This window comes from Chinchilla lanigera, unplaced genomic scaffold (assembly GCF_000276665.1).
Source record: "Chinchilla lanigera isolate Chin_1 unplaced genomic scaffold, ChiLan1.0 scaffold00069, whole genome shotgun sequence".
NCBI lineage: Eukaryota > Metazoa > Chordata > Mammalia > Rodentia > Chinchillidae > Chinchilla > Chinchilla lanigera.
In genome coordinates, this window is record NW_004955470.1 from 3049183 (window position 1) to 3066483 (window position 17301).

The following is a 17301-nucleotide window of genomic DNA, read 5'->3' on the forward strand; positions in this document are numbered from 1 at the left end:
GTAACCCATCAATAGCATTCATATGTATATTACCAAAATGATCTCAAAAATTATGTCCACAGAAAAATCTGCGCACAAATGTTTATGACAACTTTATTCATAATCACCAAAACTTGGGAGCAACCAAGATGTTCCTCAGTGGGTAAATGGATAAATAAATTATAGTGTATCAGAATATAATAGTATGCATCCAAAAATATAGAATAAGCTATCAAGCTATGAAAAACAGGGATGTCCCTTAAACGCAAATTGTAAAGTGAAAGAAGTCAGCCTGAAAAGGCTACCTGCTATGTGACTGTATTTATAGACCATCTAGAAAAGGCAAGCAGAGAGAGATGGTTAATATATCAACTGTCCACAAAGGTGTGGGAAGGAGGAGAATTGAACAGGCACAGTGCTGGGTATTATCTGGGGCTGGTGAAACTATTCTGTATGCTACTGCATTTGACGATTGCATGAGACTGCTTCTGTCAAAATCCATAGAACTTTACAGAACAATGAATGAAAATTAATGTATGCAATTTTTTAAAATATTTTAAAGTTGAGGGAGCCCAGAATGGATTCCGTAGTGACAAAAGAGCCTAACTGTATTACAAATGCCTAAAGCAACCTCACAGAGTGAGGTGAGAGATAAAGGTGCTGATGTAAGTAACTTTGGAGCTGAATATAGACCGTCAGACTAAGGGCAAAGAGAAATGCATCTAAGCAACACACTGGCAATGATCAAGCTGTTTCCCATGGGCCATGAATTCACAGTTCTGTAGCCAGCACACATGTGCACTATAGCTGAACAATAAAGTAAATGGAGGGCAGATCGCTGGAGCCAAGGTCCTCACGGTTGAAGCAGGTTACAGAAAAGCAATATAAGAAATCTAGAATGATCCATGTGGTGATGAATCAGAGTTCAGATATTATGTGAATTTATGGTTAGCTTAACACATCATACAAACTAATACAAAGGTATACATATGTGTCTATACACAGGTTAGTATCTACACCTCCATTTCCTTGCTCTATTAACTAAGAAAGCCTAGAAGTAGCAACATTCCAGTAGCCAAGAAAACAGTTGGCACCCAAATTCTGGTTCCTCAAAGAGTTCTTCAAAGAAAGGAACCAAGGCCCCTGGGCAACATGACTGATTCTAGGACTGGAGCAGGAGAGAGACAATACGAGCCTGAGGCATCTTGTAGTCCCAGAAAGTAAGAAGGGTTCAAAGCAACTGCAGGGACACATGTGTACGCATGCACACGTGAGCGCATGCGCGTGCACACATATACAGTGATAGAGCTGTGTCAAGGGAAAGTGAGCCAACTGAAAGAGCTCCTAGTAGCCAAAGCTGAAACAATTCATGCAACACAATATATGTAGTATTAGCTCATAATCAAAAAATAAATTAGATGTCCATGAGTACATACTAATATAAAGAAGTGATTAAATAAATAAGTGGAAGTGAAGGAATAAATTTTCCACACAAAAGAATTTCAAATAATTTATGTAGCTCCTCCACCTTCAAGGACATAAAGTGTAACTCTCCACATTTAAGTGTGGGCTCCTCATACTAAGAAGGTGGGTGGGAGGAATAATTTGGATGAAAACTGACAAATACTACCTTAGCCATATAATTCCATGATGTGGGCAGTAAAAAGATGAACAGGGTATATGCTCAGCCCCAGAGGCCTCTGAAAATGACACGTACCTTCCTCAAAGGCATCAGAGACTGAGCTATGCCCCAGAGACCCAAGTGGAGCTATTTGAGGACTCTGGTACCTATGGTGGTCTGGCCCCTTTATGGAGCCCATGCAAGTCTGTTTGAAGGCTCCATCCTCAAGTTATGGAGATCTTAACTCTTTTCACTTTAACTCTTTTCACTCCATTAATGACTAGAACTATCACAGAAGTGCAAGAAAGACAAGGGGAAAATATCTTGAATGCCTCTTCAGAAGGGATCTCATTGACGTATATCTCTCACACCCTTTCAACATCAGGACAGAATGATGTGGAACCAACTATAACCTCCCTTGCCACATGGCTTTGAGCACACAGATGTGCAAGCCCAGCTTCAATAAATTGCCCTTGAAGTTGCCATTTGGATAAAATCCAGTTTATGAGGTATGACAGTTATTCTTGCCATAAAATTTTTCATACAGGTGTTCCTATATGCTGCACAGTGAGATCTATAGGTGAATCACCAATGTCTTTCATTGGAACTTCCTAATCATGCTCTGAATATCCCACAGTGGTGGAAGGAGAGAGATTTCCCCTCAGACCACAGTGTCTTGTCCTTCTACCCCTCCCACTTTCAGCTCCCAGGCTCTCTTAATTCACACATTCCCAGCAGCTGTTACCTCATTACCATCCCTTTCCTTCTGCAATACAACTGGTGAATTTCCAAATGTGGGCCAACCCAGCCATCCCATTCCCCTAACTCTCTGCCCAGGTACAAACCTCATATTCACATTGCCTGGTTCTGCCATGTTTAATAGAAGTTAAATGAAAGCATCTTTGAGAGCCTCCATATCCTCTTTCTTCTTGCCTCTCTCTTCCCTACTCTGTCACCTTGAAAAATTGTGAAGACTGAACCTTGTTATGGTTTGGATTTTACACATCCCAAAAGTCTATGTGCTAAAGGCTTGATTGCCACCCTATTGTGCTGTTAGGAGGTGGTGTACCTTTAGGAAGTGAGGACTAGTGGAAGGAAGTTAGGCCTTTGGGGGCATACACTTGGAGGAGATGTTAGAGCCCCAGGCCCTTCCCTCTCTCACTTTGCTTCCTGGTTGTCCTAAGGTCAGCAGCATTGTCCCACTATGCACTCCCCACCATGAAGTTCTGCCTCATCACAGGCCCAACCTCAGTGCAGCCAACTGGCCATGGACTGAAGCCTCTGAAACCGTGAACCAAAATAAATCTTTCCTGAGATGATTTTCTCAGGTATTTTGTTACAGCAATGGAAAGCTGACTATAGCTGGACCCAGCCTCTTCGTTCCAGGTCTCTACACCTGCCACAGGTCTCTACACGTTCCTCAAACTTTGACTGTGCTTCTGTGTTCTAGTACAGGACAGAAGTCATCAGTTGCCACATCCTCAACATTCTTGACCCTGCTTGAAAATTCCTCCATAGCTCCTCCACTCTTTGGACTTTTTGCTATACTGCCTCTAAGGAAGAAATACTGCTTTGGTTTCAGGCTCAGCCTTCCACCTGTGTTAATTTCATGTCTTATGTCTCTCTGTGACCTTCCCTTCAGTCAACTCCCCTCTCCCTGCTAGCATTAATCTCTCCCTCTCTATTTTCCTTTTTCCCTCTTGATTCTAACATGTTCAGGTCACTCCTTCTAAACCTCCATTTCTGAGCCTCACCAGAATTCACACTCCTATTCCAATAACCCCCCCTTAGTTGAAGATATGGGCACAGGTTATGGTCCCACCCAGCTCTGGGTTCAAATCCAGGTGACATCAGAAAATAACCAACACCTTGCCAAATACAAAAGCCTATGTAAACCCATAAAATCCTCCGGTGATGGGGATGACATTTCATTTACAGAAGAGACACCTGGCCACTTGCACGCCTGGGATGCCTTTGGTCCAGCTGTGATGAATAAACCAGAGGATCTATAAGGTCATATGTAAAGAGGAGGTCATGTCTGAGGATAAGCCATACTTTAGCTGAATTCCTTCCCTTGTTTGTCTTTCTTTATTTTACGTACTTCTAAAATGGAGCACAAGCAGATAGTATACTTTTTGTACTAAGTACCTCCAGTGATTGGATGTTCAGAATCACGCTGCAGCTCTGACAAAAATGCCCTCTAAACTGAGAAGTTATGTTAGGAGCAGAAGTCTCACTTGGCTGACAAGATTGGTTCTTTTTAAAGAAAAGTCAGGAGGGTGGATTGCAGCAAAGCTCAGCCGAGATGGAAAACATGAAGAAGGGGGAGCGCTGCAGCAAGCCAGCCCCTGAGCGCCTTACACCATGACAGCTATTTATTCAAGCATGAAAACTGGGACATTATTCTCGCAACGCTAATTAGACAAAGAAATGAGATATGCAAATATTTTTTAAAAGTCTACTCACTCTAACATGATCACCAGATGAAAGTTAATAAAGAAATCATGACCCAATCGGGTCACCCCAGAGCTAACATCCATCGCCCTGACTACCTGACCCGAGATATTCCTGGAAACCAAAGTCAAGTTCAAGTGTCCCACCACCTCCACCACTTTCGAGGTAGGTGGGTCAAGTTCGAGGACCATCACATGCTCTGGGTCAGCCCAAAGGTCAGAGGAAGCACAGTCACCAGAGGAAGGAGCACGGGAGCCTCCAGAAACCCAAGATGAGGCTCCAGTATGCGCATCACTCCTCCAGTGCAGCCTCAGATGAGGGGTGGTTGACAAGAGGAGTTCTGCAAGGACCCTCCAGTCATTCAAGGACAGGGCTGGGTGCAACACTGCAGTGCCCTTTGGGAAGTGTATGCCTGGCCAAGCTGCCTTGCATCTTGAGCCTCCATCTACCATCTGTAAAACAAGAGTCATGGTAGAGCTGCAGGGGTCCCTGAATGAGAACCTGTATAGAGTGTTGAAAACCTGATCTATTGTAGGTCACTGCAGCTCCGTCCCTCTCTCCTTGATTTCATTAGAACAAAGATGCTTGTGATGGGCTGGCCACAGGGCTGACCTCAGCCCACAGAAGCTTCCTGCATGCCTGGCATGGTGTAAATCCCTGCTCTCGGTAGCGACTGGAAAAGTAGGCAGACAGACGATCAACACCAAGATGAACTAAGCAAGGCAGTAGGAGAGCTCCGTGTGGCAGTGGCAACCACGAATGTGGGGAGCTTTGCTGGGGACACAACATCTATACTGAGGGAAAACCAGGGAAGAAGAGAGGAGTTAGGCAGCATCGCAGGCAGAGGGGCCAACCTAGGCAGAGCCCAGAGGTGAACAGGGGTAGTCCGCTCGAGCAACAGCAACAGAATCTGTGTTGCTGGAGTCTGGGATCAATTTCTCTCATTCAGAGAGAATTCCCCTTCTCCCTGCTCCATGGAAGTTTGGGAACAGGGCTCCTCTCTGAAGCTTTAATCCTATTACACAGCCACCTTTAGAGAACAGAGACTATCCCTGGACCTTTGCGTCATCTGCCCAGAATAGCACTCCAGTCACACTGACAGTGTCGTCAGACCCAGGAGGCTCAGCCGTGAGCACTCTGCAAGGGTAGCCAAGGAGCAAGCAAACTCTGCAGGAAATAAAATCAAGCAAAACCATGCGCACACCTGCCCAGACCGAAAATACCCTGGGGTGGGTGAGTCTCAGAGGAATGACACCAAGGTCTAGATACCTACATAAGAAATGGAACATGTTGCTTTTATGTTTTTAAAGATTCGGTTCAGGATGTCAGGGTTCTTGATACATTTAAAACACCACCAAATAAGAGCTGGAAGGGTAGCTCAGTGGCTGGGTGCTTTCCTAGCACATGCAATGCTCTGGCTTGGTCCCCAGCACCTTTAAATACATAAAGTAATTAATGTAAGTAAATGCCACCAAATGTCCCAACCCCCACAGCACTACAATATGGACTGATTTATTCTCCACCAAATAAACCTTCCCTGAGTCCAGCCACACTGTGCTGGTAGCATTAGATTGGGAAACGTCCTCATAGAAGGGGCCTTCCCCGAGGCCAGCCCTCAGTACCTGCACCCTGAGGAAGAAGGAAGAGGGGGAAGGGCAGAGGGGCTCCAGGAAAGCCCAAGCCTGGCTCTCAAATGCCTCAGTAATGAGTCATTCCATAGCTGTCTGGTAGGGGGAGTCGAGGAGAAGGGCCAGAATGAGTGGTCAATGGAAGGAAATACTGCACTTCAAATGATGAGTATGGAGAAGGTATCCTCTCCTTAACTCCATAGACAATTCAAGCCACAAGGTCACCAAGGTCAGACCTGCTGTCATGCTTGATTCCTCAGCTCGAGTAGGCACCAGGGCTGTCTCTGTATTCTGGCCCCCTGCATGCATTGTATGCACCCTTTCCACAATGATGCGTATCATGTCTTGCTTAGGCCAGCATCATAGTCCCAATTACCAGTCCTTCATCCTCTCTATCTTGCAGCCAATTGCAAAGCAGTCAGTCAAATGCACACATCCTCCTCCTCCTGTACATGAGCTTCCTCCATGGGCCCACAGCACATGCTGCTTGTCTGTTACGGCCCGGCTCACCTGTCTCCTGAGCCAGCTCATCCCAGCCACAGCCTCCTAGGTAGGCCATAGAAACTCAGGCCAAGTTAAGTCCCCTGTTCATCCACAGTGGGACTACACTGGCTCATTCCCCATTGTCTGTACATTCCTGTCTACTCAGAATGTCCTTCCCCTACTTTGCCAGCCAATTCTTTCTCACTCTTGCAAACTGAGTGTGAAGTCTTTGGAGGATTCTTCTCTGAATGGCTTAAGCTAAACCTAGTGGCCTTTTCTCGTGTTCTGCTTCTAACTCTGTGACGGCACTTACCTCACACTGATTATAATTGATGGTTTCTAGTCCCTCGGCTGCCTAGTCCTCTCCCCAGTCCCTTAATCAACCCCAACCAACCCTAGAGGAAAGATAATTCAGGGAACAGAACTCTGAAAAGCAATCTCCAGTTGATATCTGAACAGAGATTACAGAACTATAACATACTACCATAGAGAAGGAACAGACGAAAGAAAGAATTCTTAAAAGTTAAAATTAAGCAAATAAAACTAAGGGGGAAATTTTTCAGAAAATGAAGCAATTCCTATAAGGACATACAAGAGGAAAAATGTGAGATAATCAAGCATTACAACCTCAAAACATTCTGAAAAAAAAAAATGAAAAGAAAAAATTTACCAAAAACTACTAGAAGAAAATTCTTCAGATGAAAGCAGATGTGAGTTTTGAAGTTGAGAGACCCTATTTAGTGCCAAGCAGATCCAGTTACATCATTACAAAATTCACACACACACATACACACACACACACACACACACACACACACACAGGACAAAGAGCTTATAGAGATAAATGCATGTATATATTATAGAGAAACAAAATACTTTCCATAAGCACAACTGATGCAAGAAGACAAGAAGCAGCACCTTTAAAGTTTAAGGGAAAGCTATTTTCAACTTAGAAGTCTCAGCTAAACTATAGGTCAAATAAAGGGCAAAATGTAGACCACTTTGGACATACAAGGAGCCAAAATATTACCATTGACACACACTTCCAGAAGATATTACTCACATATATATTATAACAAAACCAGCAGAAAACAAATTGAAAAGATAATGGGGATTTTTTAAAAGTTAAACTAGTCCCATAAATCTAGCAAAAAGAAAAATACCTAAATGATAATTACTATCCATCGGACTTAGGAACAATTGATCAAAATCCAAATACAAATTCAGTGGCCACCACTAGATCTACAAAGAGAATCACAGATTCCACACAGCTAACAAAATGAGCCAGAGCTGGAAGATATTGCTATGGTGGTGAAAGCATGTTTTTTTTTTTTTCCTCTCAACAAGGAAAAAGAAAAGTGGAAACTCCAAGAGAAATGTTTTTTAAAACCCTGCAGAAAAACAAATACTAAGCAAACAAAAATATGATACAATTTTCAGTTACTTGTAGAAAGTCAGAAATGATTCCATTTGACCCAGTTGCTGTGAATATTATTCTTCTTGTAAACTTGTAAAAAGGTGTTTGAACACTGGACCTATAGAGAAAAAATACTATCTTCACATCCTTCGTGGTTGTGCCATGAACAATACTACCATACACAGACCGAGTCTTAATAATGTAGTCAAAAGATGATGCTTGCAGAAGAAAGAAAAGGTTTAAATGCTTCAGCTTTGACAATATAAAAATGAATCGTTAAGCAGAAAGAAGTGGGAAGTGGATGGAAAGGGGTCAAGAAATAGAGTTATGTTGGAAATAGAGATTTCAGGATATTTATAAGTAACCTGGAAATCCTTGGGAGAGTTAAAAATAATAATGTAAAAGTCAAAAGTTGTAAAGGGGAAAATGTGAAAAGGGAAATGGGGGTGGGATGTTGTGTAAGTGAACTAAACTCATCTCTCACGGCGGAGATGCAGAAATTAATGAGTCAAAAAATTCAGAACACGCAAATATTCCACTAACCACCATTTTGCCTCATTTCTTAGCATCTATAAGGGCTTTGTGGAGACACATTTAAATGGCCTAGTTCACTATTTGAAATTTGTGTAAGGAAATGTGAACTTTTTTGGCTTATTAAATTTCACTGTAGTAGGCAGATATATTCAAAATCATTCCACTGGATTGAGCTGAAGAATCCACCGGACATACTCACACAATCAATACATATCTATATAAATGGCCTTTTTCCCCACTAAAGGACATCAATGTAAAGGTTAGACCAGCATGCCTTCCTTCCGCTCTTGCTCCCAGCACACAGATGCCCAGGACCATAGCAACACCTGACCATCAGGCAAAGTTGGCAGAACCACTAAAACATAAATAAGGTGCTAGCTAGGTCTCCCTGAAGAAGGAGGCCTGGATTCTGGCCCAGCCACTAACCATTTAACATCTGCCAAATCCCGATTTGGGTGGAATCTCCAGCTTTTCAAATGTGAAGAACAAAATGTTTTAATCTTTGGCTTGGTTTGGTTAACCAAAGCAAACCCAACAGTGTGCCAAAGTGGCCCGGGAGCAGCAGCAAGCAGAGCATACACAGGACACTCAACGGCCTCTCTCTTGTGGACTACAGAGGCTGCTCTGGTGTCGGATAGGGGCTGGGCTGTCAGAATACAAGCTCCATCTTTCTCTACATCAGGTCTCCTCTCTGAAAACTAGCAATCATAAAAGTACCCATCTCACACCTCTGCAGAGCAATTAAATGTGTGACTAAGTGTGAAATGTCCAAAATGTTGTCTCTTAACAAGAGGTGCTTAAACAATAGCATTGCTATTTGACTGTGGCTTATCTCTTAGGATCCCTTCTCTACGCCATCTACTAAGGGATAGAGCAAAGCAAAGAAACTGGCCTTTACATGTACCTGTCCTACTTGAAATACCAAGTTTGAGGTAGTAAAGCTCCTAAGGATGACAAGCCAGATGTCAGTCATCACATTTGACCTTCTGGGCTTCCATAGAGCCATGGAGCTCTTCACAGCTACAGCTGGGGCACCTTTTCTACCCGTCTCAGGTGAGCAGGTTGCTGAAGCTGAGGAAGGTCAACCAGCTACCTCTTTAGGAGGACCCGAGTGAGGAGCCCTCAGCCCACACTTGTGGCAGCATCACAGCCTCCTTCACACCAGCCACAGCCACAAGCCCAAGGATCCGAAGGTCTGTTCTGCCTCTGAGGACTCAGCTGAAGGGACCTCTGCCCTTTGAAACATTGCCCTCATCTGAGCATCTAACAATCCTGGGCTGCAGTGGATGGGAGGAATGCTCAAGGCCTTTCCTCTCCTTCAGCACACACACACAAAACCTCTAGCTCTGCCATGTGTTCCGAGGTTGTCCATCTGCGAATGTGACCTGGATACACTACCCAGTGGGGAAGGGCAGGATGCCAACTCTAGGTCGTTCTGCCAGAGAACCACACGCCTCACTTAGAAATGTTTCTATAAAAGACATGTGTTGGGGCTGGGGACACAGCCCAGTGGTAGAGCATGTACTTTGCATGTGTGAGGATCTGGGTTCCATCCCAGCACTGGGGAAAACAAGGATACACTTTGGACTCTGATCTCTGAGGTCTTTCCAACAACAATAAAAAAACCCACAACCCTCCCTTTGTGACACGTTCTCCTCAGTACCCACCACCACCTTCCCCTCCCGCCAGTGTGATCGTGGAGGCTTCCTCAGTGTGCTGTGGTTTAGTCACCTGGATCCTGCCTCCGCCTCTCCATGGCACAGGCCTGTCCTAGGTCTTCTCTGTCACCCTTCCCACAGCCCTCTGTGCTAACAGGAAGGCACTCAACATGTGTCTGCAAAGCCAAAGTAAATTCAAACTGGAAATTCTCTCATGCATCACTTTCAAATACACACATCAAACGCTGCATACCTCTGGTTGTCCTTATCTCTAGCGCCTTAGTTTTGGAAAAAAAATGGCAGTGGATTATCTTTTAAAAGACAAATGTCTACGTTACCATTGTTAAAAATGAAAACAACTGCCTTAGAAACACCACAAAAATACTTAACCATCTTCATATCTTATTTTTAATGACATTTATAGATCAATTTATGCCCCCAAAGAGCCATTAAACTAACTCTATATCCAATTTACAGTCTTGGTCTTGAGCCGGAATTACTCAGCTGATGCATCACTGTTCTTATATTAACCACTTTTTAAACAAAAATTGGCGCTCAGAGCTGATAACAAGCTGAGCAAACTGATGACTACAGCAAAATCCCAGGCACTTCTGACACGTCTAGAAAACGGGCAAGCGTCAAGGAAACACAATTTGCCATTGGTGTTTGCCGCCCTCTGGTGGTCAATTCTGGGAAGTTTCTACACTGGGGAGCTGGAAGTAGTTTTCCACATGACCTCTGTGGGGTAAGGCTTTCATCCTGCCGTTCCCCAACAACTGAGCAGGTCTGATCTTCTGCATTTTGTGAAGGGGATACGTGCGTGTGTGTGTGCGTACTGAAGAAAGAATAGCACCAGCCTGAGTAGAATGAGATGAGCAGCGTGACCTTGCTTTGTTCAAAGCACACACAGGTGAATGGGCAGATGGGTATAAGCGGACGGATGGAAAGGTAGGCGGGTACATAGGTAGATCAACAGAAGAGTGGAAGGATGGAAGGATAGACAGAAGAATGGGTGAGAGTGTAAAAGGACTGCCATGGAATTTAATTCTCCCTTGGGGCTTGAATTAAGACTGGATAAAAAGATACAATCCCTGCCTCCACGAAGTGTTCTATTGGTAATGATAAAAATGAGATCAATTTAAGTGGCAAGAAGACATGAACATAAAGTGAAAATAAAAGTAAACGACCCTCTAGAATGAAGAAAACAGACAAAAACCTGACAGTTTTGTAACAGCACCCGCAAAGATGTTATTAATTTGAGGGGGCTGAGCGTTCTGCTACTTGGATATTGTCGTAGTGTCTGGTTCACAGCCATCGGGCTGGTAGAATGTCACACTCTGATCCCAGGCCCCCAGACTGTGACTGAAGCATCTACAGGCAGAGGGCCAGGAGGCAGACACAAGGTGAAAACATCAACACCGGGGACATCTTCAAAAATGGATCAGAGCCTGAGTGAAGGGGAATTCCCAGTCCAGACCAGAGAGCCGCAAGAACATGCGGCCTCCAGTGCAATACAAGCCCGCGACCACCCCAGCACTGCACTGGGTTCTGAAGGTCCACACTGGCCTGTGGCCAGCCGCCTCTAACTCAGGAGATGCCCCTCGCTGTAGTCAGGGCTTGCAAGGGAATAGATTTAACACAAGCCATCACTTACAGGATTATTTTATAATATTCCCCCAAAAGCCAAATGCAGAAGACTGCAATAGATCTGTCCACACACTCAAGATTCAAAGAATCCAGCTGAGGGCCTGAATCCCACAGCAATGTCCTGCACGAGTACACCTGCAGGCCTAGAGCCCAGGACAATCTCTCATGCAAGTCTGTATCAAGGATCTGCACTGGGAAGGCCCAAAGGTCAGTGGTGGAAGCTAGAAAGTCTGCACCAGTGGAACGAAGGATCTGTGCCAGCAGGCAGAAGAATCTGCACTGGAGCCTGGAAATGACACCCAGTGTAAGGACCAGAGCTCCCCCGAAAAGAACTGCAGCCATCCTCAGCAACAGTGAGGACCTGAGCTCCCCTGACAATCGAATAACTGAGTTCCATAGCAGGAAAACCAGCATGACAAGCTTCTTCAGGAGAACCAACAGCACCCCATCCTCCCCTCCAGTTCTCCTCTTATGCTGTTGGCAACAGTCCTCAGGTGGGCCTTCCACACCCAGCACCATGCTCATTCAGTCAGCTGGGTGTTCCAAATTGACCATTACTTAATCTACCACACCCAGTCTCCTCCTCCTCATTTTTCTAATCCTCTATGAAATAACTCTTTTAGTCGAGTCTTGACAAGGTCATTCCAGGACACAGTATCCCATTCCAAACCCCCAGCACGTGGGACAGAGACCGTCCTGGAAAAGTGGGCTCTATACCTCTTCAGACCTTGTCTCCATGTCTAACAACTCACGGCAGAGGCTGCATGTGGATGCCAAATTCTAAGCATCGCACTCAAAATCACACTTGTCCTGCTGCTCTAGCAGACTCCAGAAGTTGCCACCATCGTACCGACTGCAATGTTTTATGACTCAAGGATGATCGTTCGGTCTCTCTGCTCTTCTCTCAAGACCATTTATGTTTCACTGAGCCCCAGGACGGCCTGGGCCCCATGTCTGCACTCGCCCCCCAGAACTGGCCTTGCTCATCCAAAGCTGCTTCCCAGCATCCGGACTCTGCCTCCTAACTCTCCTCTGCTCAAAGAGGCTGCTGCCAGGGCTGAGCATGTGGAAGAAGCCCTATCTGTAATCCGCACAGATTCACATGTAATTTTAATCATTAGCAAAACTGAGCTTAATTAAGCAAGCTTCCACCTCCTTGTAATACCAACGGGACCCATGTGGATCTGCTGTACATGTACTGGCTCCCCCACCTCACAGCAGCTCTCTTTTTATAGAAGTGGAGAGGCTCGGTGACTTTTGAAGGTCATAAATTTAGAGGCACGCTGCAAAGCCAGAGCGGCTGGTTCCAGGCTCCACACGCTGAATGGCTTCACTGTGGTGTCTGGAGCAGGCACAACATTCCAGCTGCTTCCACGCATGTCAGTTCCGCTCACTTCACTGACAGCGCTACACCAGGCACATCTCTCTGTCTTGAGCAGCACCCGGCACTGGGATACAGGGAGGAGGAAGAGCCAACTCCCTGCAGCTGCAGTCTTGCTTGATGCCCTGTTCCTTCTTCACCCACGCTCTCATGGGCCATCATGTGACCTGGACATTTACGACCTTGTTGTAATAGAGCGCAAGTGGTTTAAATAACAGAATTTTATTCTATCATGGTTCTGGAGGCTACAAGTCCAAGACCGAGGTGTCAGCAGGGTTGGCGTCTGGTGAGGCCTCTCCTCCTGCCTAACAGAGGGTCACCTCGCACTTCGTCCTCATACAGCCCTCACTGTGTGCACACAAACAGGGTCTCTCGTGTCTCTTTTTCTCACATGCACACCATGCTTATCAAATTAAGACCTTACACTTAGATTTCATTTAATCTTAATTATTTCTTTATACATGCAATCTTCAAATAGTCACATTGGAGAGAGCCATGTGTTACGGGTGAACTGTGACATGCCCCACTCCACAACTCACGTTGAAGTCCTAACCCACAGTGTGATTGTCACAACTATTACTTGGTTATAACCAAAACAAATGCTGTAAGGGGGTTGCAGTGCTTTGGGAACAGATGACAGAAGGACCGCTTGTGGGCTGTGGCCTTTCTGAAGAAGGGACAGCTGTAGGAACTCTAAAATGTACAAGAAAATTATTCATACACAGACCCGGAGGCAGGCATTATAGGCAGTATAGCAGCACACACAAGCTCCTCCCCAGTGAGAAATATGTGGCCACCAAAATGCAGCCAGTGGAACAGAAGCCAGTGGGCAGGGGGTGGGGAGGGACCACATAGGACCTTAGAGACAGGACAAGGACTTGAGCCTGGGAACACCAGAAGGCCACAGAACTCACCTGCAATTTCAGCAGCACCTGGGAAGTTGCTAGAAATGTAGACTCTCTGGCTCTACCCCAAAGCTGGGGATAGGACCCAGCTCCTAAGAGTTCCCCTCGGGGAAACTCCTTTGGGAAGCAGAGAACCAACCTGTCTTGTGCTAAGATATTTTCTTCCAGATGGGAGCAGCCCAAGAGGATGGGTCAGACCTCTTTTACATCTCTCACTCTCTCTCCTACCTTCCAAACTCACAGTGGCGTCCCCAGCTTCCTTCCTCTCTGGGAAGACTTCCCAGCCTCCCACATAGGCTGCAGAGTTCTCTCCAGCTGCCTCCCACCCCGCTAAACATCTTATTTTCCCTTTCCTTGTGTTCTTGCTAATCATTTAAATTGGCATGGCATTTTGGACACAGATTAGGAGATGGCTATTAGAGCAAGACTTTGAGAGAAAATCTGAAAATACTGGGGAATGCCATGGAAATGAGAGATTATCATGAAAAATGGGACATCTGGGCCAAGTTTAAAAGGACTGAGATGCTTGGCCTTGAGTGAATGTCACTGTGGCAAGTTGCAGTGACAGTTTTCTAATACATCAAGAACGCATATACAGGAGAAGGATCTGTTTTTCCACCCATCAGCCAGAGCAGGAGCAGGACCGTCTTAGGTTTCAGCCGGGGAAATGTATGTCATGTGTTTGAGCTATAGGAGAGGGGAGGCTGCCCAGAGGACTGCTGAGATCATCCTTGCCAGAGACGCTCCTGATGAAGTCGCAGCCACCAGAGTTGCTGTCCAGCAGGCTGACACAGCAGTGCTGAGACAAGACAGGCTCTCATCCCTGCCAGGCTCTGTGCAGCCCACCTCCCACCCTTGCATAGGTGCTACAGTTTGGATCTTGACTGTCTGCCCGAAGCCCATGTGTTGGGCAGCCTGTGGTCCTATGAAGAAATGGTAGAATGCCTGGGAAGTGGGGCTTGGTGGAGGGAGCTTAGGTCATTGAGGGGCGTGCCCTGGAGGGGGATATTGGGACTCTATTGCCTTCCTGTCTCCTCTGACACTGCAGCACAGGCCCAAAACCACTGGGCCAAGTGACCATAGGCTGAAACCTATGAGCCTATGATCTCTGAAGCTTGTGACCTCTGAAACCATGAGTCAGAATAAACCTTTTCTAAGTTGAGTGTATCGAGTATTTTGTTACAGTCACAGAAAGCTAACTAACACACTGGCCGGCAAGGTCCAGATGGGCAGGGCAGGTTGCTGATCTGGGTTACTGTGTTCTTAGACACCAAGGAGTCCAAGGGATTCTATGTACCACTGCAAAACATTTCAGCTTGCCTTGCCTGGAGGTCAGGATTACAGGCATGTGTTTCATGGGAAAGCTCATTTATTCCTTTCCCACAGCCAACTCCTGTCTTCCCAGGATGAGCAGCAGTAACAACAATAACAGTCATCACATCATTGGTGGCTCTGAGCTATGGAGTGCCTGCTCCATGCCAGCAGTGCATACACAGCATTCCTTCAGCTATGCCTCTCCATCACTATAAGACCCATTTTACAGATGAAGAAACTGAGGCTTAGAGGGCCTACTGATTTGCCTATGGCCCTACTGCTGGTCACATCTGGGGCAAGATTGGAGCCTAGGGTTCTCTGACTTTGGAGCCCATGGTCATCATTATGCCTGTATGCTGCAAGAACAAAGTATTTCTGTCAGACACCCAACAAGGAATTAATCCTAGTGTGGACCCCAAGACCCTTGGGGTCTTGGCATGTGCTGGCCTCCTGATAATGTATAGTGGAATGGAGAATGGGACCTTATAAGAATCACCCATCTGTCTCCTCACCCAGTGCCACCAACCCTGTACTGCACCACATCTGATGATATTTAAAACCAAGTCCTCCTAGAAGGTCCCAGCCGCATCTGCAGGGCCCCACACCTGGCCTCTCATTGTTCCACAAGACCTCAGTGAACCAAGAGAGCTGCCGGCTGTGTGGAAGTCAGCACTCTCCGTCCCAGTCACATCTGTCAAAGGTGCAGCGTTCCCAGTGGTCTTTGCTGCTGCTAGCCAGCAAGTGTTTCTTATGTGCCAAAAATGCCCATCAGAGAGGGACACCCAATCAGACTGCTTGAAGACGACTGTGATTGGGAGGAGTGGGGTGATCTTGTGTCAATACTACTGTTTGGCTTCAGATTACCTCAGACTGGGTTTTCATCCCATATTCTCTTTGATGCAGTTCTGGGCTTCTCTTCTCTGCTTTTGCCTCTTCCTGGGGTCCAGACAATGGCTGAAAGAGCTCGGATCCCAGACTTGAAGGACCAGCTTTCCTCCACACTTAGATGCTTCACCACAAGGATCTCCTGGGACCTTAGTCATCAAGTAGTTCCAGGATGGGACCCACTGAGTCACTTGACAGGGGACTTTAGAACCGAGCGCCTGCCTCGCCCCATTGCAAAAGCCACAATAAAGCCGCCGTAGAAATGGGCCCATAAAAGGCACAAGGGCGCAGGCTCCATTCTGGTGGTTATACTGCCTTAGCAGCCCCTGTTCAGGAGGAGAGCACCCTTGATGAAGGTGTGGTCAGTGCAGCTGCCTGTGACCCATGGCAGACTCAGCAGAAATGAGCAAAGAAAGAGTTTCATGTTACTCAGACTCCTGCAGTCTGACATTCCGCCTACAGGCAGGTGAGTGAAATTTATTTCTTCTTGATGGAAAAGCTGGACTCAAGCCACAAATGCATATTCCTGGGGAATCGACATCTCTCCTCCAGCTGCATCAAGTTCTAGAGAGCTTAAAGCAGGTTTTGCTCTCACTCAGAGAGAATAGAGAGCACAGAGGACAATACGGTGTGGGGCTGTGGAGAGGAGAAAAAGAGCCTTCCAGAGCTTTTCTCTCCTGCTGCTCTGTCCAAATCAATACAAAGGAGGCACAGGGAGAGGTGGCTTCTGGAGGTCTGGCCTCGCGGATGGTGTGTATCACACTCAGACAGCCACAGGATGACCACCAGGACTTGCCAATCTGTCCCCATGATCTAGTTCTTCACTGCTTTCCAGCAGATGTGTTCATCCTGAACAGCCCAGTCTCTCTGGGTCATCTTGTGTGGCTGTATCGCCACAATGCCCATGCTCCACCTACCGTGATAACAGCACACATCTGGGGAGCACATGGATGGAATACTATCTTAAGAAGGATGCAGAAATGTTCTGTGCATATGGTGAACTGCTTGCCCTGGCATGTAACCACATTACACTAACTGTGGCTCATGAAGCTCCGTTTCTGACATTGTACCCATCCTCAGAACACACAGAGAATAAACAGTGTGAACATCAATTAAAGTCAGAGTCAGCTACCTTCATGGCACCGATAGCTTGGGAAGTCACTGCTAATCTCAAAGGGATTAGTGCTGCCGTCATTGATTGAGCCTTGTGCTCTTGGCTATAATTGGTGAAAGCTCCTGTTTATCTAGAGCTGTGAAACCAAATCTGTGGAAATCAAGCCAAATTGGAAAAAAAGGTTAGATTTAAGAAAAAATAGACATGGCACCACTAGAAATGAAGTCAGGTGGGCACTCAGGGAAGTGTGCAGATTTCCACCTCCTGAGACCTCTCCAGTG

General features: G+C 46.1%; 1 protein-coding gene across 1 annotated transcript in view; it reads right to left on the reverse strand.

Moving 5' to 3' along the window:
* Positions 1-17301, reverse strand: part of Acoxl (acyl-CoA oxidase-like) — a 289029-nt gene that overhangs the window by 260934 nt on the left and 10794 nt on the right.